Source organism: Ceratotherium simum, chromosome 22 (assembly GCF_057802395.1).
Source record: "Ceratotherium simum simum isolate JZ-2026a chromosome 22, ASM5780239v1, whole genome shotgun sequence".
NCBI lineage: Eukaryota > Metazoa > Chordata > Mammalia > Perissodactyla > Rhinocerotidae > Ceratotherium > Ceratotherium simum.
In genome coordinates, this window is record NC_141921.1 from 31,343,724 (window position 1) to 31,351,630 (window position 7,907).

Consider the following 7,907-nt stretch of genomic DNA (forward strand, 5'->3'; position numbering starts at 1 on the left):
CCATCTCTGTGAGGCCCAAAGACCACAGCTGGCCTAAATTTAGGGCAACCCCTCCAGAAGCCTGGCTCTGTGCTGTCTGGGATCCAGCCTGACCCTCACGGTATCCCAAAAGTCTGGGGTTATTACTGATGAAGAAACTCAGAGCTTGTTTCCCAGCTGTAAAATGAAGTAGATTAAAGTAACGCCTCTCAAAAGATAATTGTGAAGATTAAATTGAGATAATGCAAGCAAATTGTTAGCACGGTGCTTAGCCAAGGTGGACATTGCTATTTTTTGTTTGTTTCTTCCTGCTCAGCATTCAGACCCCTTTCTTTTTGGGGAACTACTCCTGGGGTGAACCTTAGAGGGAGGCAGCTCTGTCCTCATACAGAAGCTGACCACCCCCCCGCCTCCGGCAGCTAGGAGCATGCACGTGCCCCCAACTCCATCAATCAGGAGCCCACCCTGAATTCGGGGACTACTAAGGTGCTGCAGAGGACAGTGGAGGTCATTCCGGGGGCCACTGGCAGTGCCCAGGCCATGATGTCCAGCGATGGCTGGCGGCCCCAGCAGCAGCACCAGAACCCCAGACGTTTCTTAAAGGGACCCTTGACGCGTCCTGAACTTCCAGCCTCCTTCCACATCAGCCCTTTCCCTGAGCCTGGTTCTCCAGTCGATTCTGTGAGCTCCTTGGTGTCCTTCCAATAAATTCCTGTTCTGCTTAAATTAGTGAGAGTCCGTTTCCCTTGTTTGCAACCAAGAAACCTGACTGGTTTGGAAACTGGCCTGAGGGGGTGCATTTCAGACAACACACCTCCTGGGAAATGGGAGAAATAATCATCTGGTCTAGTTGGGGCTGAAGGTGGCGAAAATCCAGTTAGTATCCAGGGCTGAGAATCTAGCAGCTGTGGTATGTAGTGGTGAAACAGCTAATTAAATTAAATTAATTAAATTAAATTGCGGCATGTGGCCATCTGGAAAAAAAGTGCCATTGAAGGCGAGCTTTGAGGGCCTGAGTCACCACTGCCATTGAACACACGAACGGCATGAAGATTTCAAAGATGGGGTGGCCGCTTCTACGACACTGGACAATGAAAAGAAAAAGAATAACAAGCTTCAATCCCTAAATTCTTGGCTCAAGGCATAGACTGGAGCCTAGGAACTTTCTATAGCTGGGCAAAAAATTCTCTTATCTTTTACTGCAGCAGGATTAAGTTTGTGGAAAACCGAATGGAAAGTCTAATCCTTTGCATTGCCAAATCATGACAGCAGTTGAGTTCACAGCCTCCTCCTCATCTGCCTGCTACATTAATGCTGACAGGTCCTCAAGGCCGGTCCTGGGTCCTCTTCTCCTCTTGCCTGCATCCCTGCAGCAGGTGGGATGCACTCAGCTGCAAGTAACAGAAAACTCTGAAAGGCGAGGTCCAAGGTACGTGGGCTCCTGGCATGGCACAGCTCCCGGCAGCTCCCAGTGCTGTCGGAGGTGCTGGTGATTTTGTCCCTCAGCTCTGCCAGCCTCCAGGTTGGCTTCATCCAGCGGTGGGGGAGCCAGCTCAGGCTGCTTGAGAGAGCCGATTGTGTGCATCCTAATTCTGTGTTTAGTGACATCTCGTTAGCAGCCTGAAATTGGCAAGGGAGCGGATATTTACACCATGGAAATCAGCAAATGCTACAAATCAGGGCTTTTTTTTTTTTTTTTAATTGGAGAAGTATACTACCAGCACACTGTTGCCTTCATCCTAGGTCTGGTTCCCTAGGGGAAGGCAACGGGGCCAGCTGCTGCTTTGCCTGTGTGCCCAGGAGGGAGAGAGGAGAAGGGAGGGAGGGGGAGGAGACTCTCTCCCCAGACAGTGGAACCCGGTCGGCTCTCAGCCTCGCTGAGAACCAGCACTGGGGACATGCCGTGACCCGACAGGCTGAGTCTCACCAGGTCCCTCTCTGGAGCTGGAGTGTGGGGTCGGCTGCCCTGTAGAGCAAGGGCTCTGTTGGGGGCAGATCTCTGAAGAAAACGGATCCTTCAGGGAATGACAAGGAGGAAATGGAGGTGCTGGGTGGCAGCAGTGCCCACCATTCTCTCTTGCAGTGCCCACCCACACCCGTGGCTTCACTGACAACTACCAGAGCTAGGTCCCCGCCCAGACTGTGTAACTGACCACTCACTGGACACCCGCACTTGGACGAAAAGAACAATTGTCCTTGCAGTAATGCACATGGCATCGACCGTGAACCAGCTGCTGTTCTAAGCACTTTACATGTATCAGGTCATCTAACCACACAAGAGCCCTGTGAGGTGGGTCCGTTGTTGCCCCATTCACAGATGAGTAATGGAGGCTCAAAGGGGGCGTAACTTGCTGGAGCCCACAGTGGTGGTGCTGGGATGGGGAACCAGCCTCCTGGTCCTTGCTCCGAACTTCACTCTACCCTGCCCTCCATAGGCACCTCAAGCTCATCGCCTTCCCTCCAAACCTGCTTGAAGCCCCTCCCCTTCTCTGCTAACTCCAACTCAGGGTTCAGGTGTCACCGACGGCATCGCTGTTCTAGAAAGCCTTTCTGTCCCCAGGCCAGGTTAGACGCCCCGTCAATGGCTGGCACAGTGACCCTCTGCCTCCACCATCAGGTCCCCTGGCTCTGGGCATTGTAACTGTCTGGCTTCTTGTCTGCTTCCCTTGAGGGCAGGAAATGGGTCCTGCTCTTCTCCACAGGCCCAGTGTCCTCACCCAGGACTGGCACACAGGGGCCATTTGGTAAAGAATGGGTGAGTGAGAGCCCAGCCCCGGGCCCCCAACACACTCCCCTCTCCCCTCTGCCAGGGCCCTCACCCCTGGTGGTCTGGCAGGTGCAGACCCCTTTCCCCAACCTTCCAGGCAAACATCCTGGCAGCCCCTCCCCACTCTACCCACCCACCACCCCGCCTCCACCGCCTGGGTCTACTTCCTACGCTCAGCACGATTTCCTTACCTCCCTTCTCAGCCTCCTTCCTGCCTTACTCTTTTATTAAGATTCTAATTAAATAATTCTAATTAAAAGTAATGAGCTGAATCGACAAACTTATTGCAGTAAAGCAGCATTCAAGACATTCTCTCTCCTGATCTTTCTCGGGCAGTGGGGGCGAGATGGCACAGGGCCTTTGCTGCCTGGGGGTGACTCAGCAGGGCTGGGACTGAACACCATGCTTGTAGGACATCACCACAGGCTGGAACCACTGGCCAGGCACCCACGGCCCAGCCGAGGCCTGCCCTGACGGAGCCACCCCGTGGCTCCACGCTCTAGGCAGAGGTCTGTCCGCTGTTAGAGACCAAGCACTGGCGTGGACCACTCTGTCTGCCCCTCTCTGGTCCATGCCTCAGGCCAGTCCCCTCGCCTCCGCCTGCAAGCACACATTGCCTCCTCCACACCAGGAGGGGCAGGCGGGGGCTCCAGACCTATAACTGGGGTTTCACTAACCACGTGGGGGTCTGCTCTGCCCTTCAGCCCCACTCTCTGGAGAGGAAGAAAGGCCTGGACCTGAGGTCTGGTCCCTGCCCTTCTGTGTGGTCTCAGACAAGTTCCATCCCCTCTCCGGGCCCCGCCTGGGTTTCCACCAAATGTCAGGCTCAGTACGGTGTGAAGGAGCCCCTGTGAAAGAGAAAAGGCCCTGGTGTGTTGAGTTAGGCCTGGCCTCAAATCCTGGCCCTGCCCCTTCCTGGCTGTGTGATCTGAGGCAAACCACTCCACCTCTCTGAGCCTAGTTTCCTCATCTATAAAATGGGACCAACATCGCCTACTCTGCAGAGCTGTTGTGAAATTTCCATTAAAACAAAAACGAGGCACAGACTAAGTGCTTGATGTATTACTACCATGAATTATCCCAATCCATCTCCCCTTCCCCACAGCAACCCTGGGGGCTGAGAGAATGCAGGTTGGGGGAGCTACGGAGAGGAGTGAATGCTTTCAGAATCTTCCCACTCTCGGTTAGACCAGACCTATCAGCCAGTGCTGGGGACACGGTGTCCTGGTGGCCCCAGGCAGGACTTTATATCCTCCACCCACAGGCCCCAGTTATAGCACCCTCTGAGCTTCTTCCCATACCTGACCTCGCCGGACCCTCACAGCCACCCACAGGGAGGGCAGAGCTCTGCTCGTAGTCCTATTTCACAGACAAAGAAACTGAGGCTCTGAGAGGCAGGTGGTGACTCGCTCAAGTCAAACAACCAGGCAGTGGTGGAGTCGGAACTTGAACCCAAACCTCTGGCTCTGAGACCAGTGAGCCACTAACTGCCACCTCCCCCTGCAAATGCCATGTGGTTGGGGATACTCTGTGGCTCCCAGTGACCCAGGCTGTGAGACCCAACAGCTCTGGAGGCAGGCAGAACAGGGCGACTGCCCAGAGTACAGAGGAGGACGGGGAGAGGCCCAGAGCAAAGCTGATTCTGGGGCTGCTCCAGGCTCACCCGGCCACCTGGCCTCCAGCCGCACGCCCTGCTCCTGGGCAGAGCAGCACCTCGGAGGCGGGAAGACCTGGGTTTGAGTCCTGGCACTGCACTCAGTTGACGTATGATGGGGCTGGTGACCACATCTCTCTGAGCCTGGTCTCTTCACAGGGTCAATGGGGGTGTGAGTTTGTGTCCCCAGAAAAAAAACAGTGGCATTATGGATATCATGTCACAGGCTGTGTACTAGCTTCCTGGGGCTGCCAGAACAAGGTGACACAAACTGGGTGGCTTCAAACAACAGACATTTAGTGTCTCACAGTTCTGGAGGCCAGAAGACCAAAGTCAAAGTGTCAGCAGGGCCACGCTCCCTCTGTCACCTGGAGGGGAAGGATCCTGCTCTGCCTCTCCCAGCTTCTGATGGCCCCAGATGCTCCTTGGCTGGTGGCAGCATAACTCCAGCCTTCACATGGTGTTCTCCCTGTGTCTCTTCACACAGTCTTCCCTCTATGCATGTCTGTCCAATGTCCAAATTTCCCTTTTTTATAAGGACACCAGTTATATTGGACTAGGGTCCATCCCGATGACCTTGTTTTAATTTGATTACCTCTGTAAAAGACCCTGTTTCCAAATTAGATCACATTCTGAGGTTCTGGGGGTTAGGACGTCAACATATCTTTTTGAGAGGACACGAGTCAACTTGTAACAGGCTGCAAGCTCTTTTGTACAGATTTGAACCTTAATGGCAGGCCAGAAATGAGTGTCCTCATTTCACAGATGAGGAAAAGTGGAGGCTCAGGGAGGGCAAGTGACTAGCACAGGGTCACATGTTGAATGAGGGGCAGAGCTGGGGTCTGAACTTTGGTCTCCCAAGTCTGGTACTTTCCTACCACCATCATTAAATTCAAAGTGAGAAAAGAGAGTCCAGAGCTCTCATTTCGGGGTCAGGAGTTTGATCTTGTATAGTCATTTGGCGTCAGTTGACCGAACACCCACTAGAAGCCAGGCCCTCTGCTTCATATTCTCCATCTCACGCTGCTGCTTCTGAATCAGACTGCCTGGTCCAAACCCAGGCTCTGCCTATTCCCAACTGAGTGACTCTGGGCAAGTAACTCCCTGGGCCTCAGTTTCCTCTTCTGTAAAATGGGGACAGTACCCACTTCCGAAGGTCATTGTGAGGATTAAATGAGGTGATTCCTGTAAAGTCCTTGGTGCAGGGCCTGGCACATAGGAAGTACCCATTTAATCTTCCTAAGAACACCATGGGGTGGGTCCCCACTCTACAGGTGGGAACACCAAGCAGTCATTTGACATATGAAGCAGCAAGTGACAGAAGTGGGATTTGAGAACAGGTCTCTCTGACCCCGAACTCCGTGCTCCTTCCACAGTGCTGAAGTCCTGGCTTTCCCTGACAGCTCCCAGGGTTAGGGCTCTGGCTCTTACTTAGGGCCCACGGTGCCCAAACACAGACAGTCCTCCGAAGCCCTTGTCCAATTTGGTCACCGGGAAGGGAGGGGGTCTCGGGTTTAAACACTGCATTGTGGGGACCACAATGAAGTCCTCCCTACTTCAGCTGTCAGAGACCCCAGGGGGCAGACCCTCAAACCAAGTCCCCAAGAAGTACATGTCAACCCTGCTGGGTCCCAGGGGCCATCTGTTTGGTTCACTGTAAAAACTAGAGCTGAGCTCTGTGGAAGGTCAAGTAAGCAGGAGGCCCAGACAGTGACAGGACCCAAATCAAAGACACCCCTCATCGCTGTCCCCCGCCACACACAGACATACACAAGCCTGCTCACTCTGGACTCACACGTCCATATGCTCACGTTCAGGTGTGCACGTGTGCTGCACACACAGACCCACTGAGCCAACACACCCAGAGAAGTGACACAGCGTGCCCAGGGACGCTCGCTGCGCCACAGCCTCATGGCTGGCAGGGACTTAGAGATGGACACCAGCTCTCCACGGCACACAAGGATGCACAAACCCCAGACCCAGACCTACAGACACACAGATCTGGAATAGCACCAAACCCAGGCCCTGGCCACGCACACATCCTTTTCCTCCAGTTGGAAAACAGGGGAGGAAACGGTGGTCCCTTTTCAAGCCTCTGCCTGCCCCTTTTCAGGCCCCGAGCCCACTTTCTCGTGGGCCTGATGACTGCCACAGCCCCTGAGGTCTCTGCACCGGACCTCGCCCTGCTGCCTCTGTGTAATCTTGTCTCTTCCTGCCCAGAACCTTCCCACGACTCCATCTCACTCAGAAGCAAGTCGAAGGCCCTTGCCTGGCCCCAAGGTCCTCTGTGGCCCGGACTTGCTCTCTGACCTCATTTCCCAGCTCTCTCCTCTCCAGCCACATGACCTCCCTGCTCCTTCTGTTCTTTGCACATTCCACACTTCCGCCCGCCTCCGGTGGTTGGCGCTTGCTATGTCCATTCTCTCAGATGGCCTTCCCTCGAATAGCCATGGGTTTGCCTCCTGTTCCCTTTAGGTCTCTGCTCCAACGCCCCTGGCCACCCTGTATAAAGCAGCATTGCCCCTCCTTCTGCTTTGTTCCTTCACAGTGCTGAGCACCACGCAGATTATTTATACATATTTGGAGGTGTAGTCAGTACCCCCCGCAGCCCATAACATCAGCTCCCTGAGGACTTTTGTCGTTTGGTTTGCTGCCGTGTTCCAAGCACCTAGAACCCTCCCTGGCTTATGGTGGGGGCTCAATTGATGGGCATGGAATGAATGACTCGACCCCCGGCCTGGCTCAGAGAGCACCCAGGGGCAGGGCCCAAGCTCATGTGCAGACAGACCTGGTTCCGTCACTTCTTTATCCGGTCACTTCACCTCTCAGGTCTCGGCTCTCACACGGCTGTCGTGAGGATGAAGAAAGTGTGTGTCTCAGCACAGCCCCGACACGCGGTCAGTATGGCAGGGAGGTTTCTTCTGGACTAACCACCTGGTTTCTCTGCCCCCAGGAGAGTGAGAGTAGGAGGGGGCGCCAGGTGGTCTGACGGCGTCTCAGCACCACGTCCCTCCCTCTCTGTGCCCTCCTTTCTCAGGGGCTGGACGCCTGCAAACCACTTCTCCCCCTCCCTGTGCCAGCAGGCTCCCCATCAGCTTCTGCCACTGCCATGGGTCACACAAGGGCCACAGGAGCAGCGGGCCAACGGGATCACTGGGCCACCGTGATCACCGGCAGCAATTCCCTCAACTCCGACATTTTCTGATTCCCTGGACCCCTGCAGGGGCCTCCTTCACACCCCTAGTCCTTTCAGTGGTTTTGTGAGCTGAATCTGGTTATGAAGAGATTTATTTCCTGCTTGAAATAGCCAGGGTGGAATGTTCTCTTGACTGAATCCTGACTGGACAAGGAAGTTTCTAGAGCTTTCCCTGAAGGCACATGGTGGGGAGGGGCCAGAGCGTGCACTTAGGTGGCATCAGGGTGGAAGCTGGTGGGACACGACTTGTCTCTTCCCCAACTTGGCCACCTTGGGTGGGCCTTACCCCTGGGGTGCAACTGGTCTTCCCC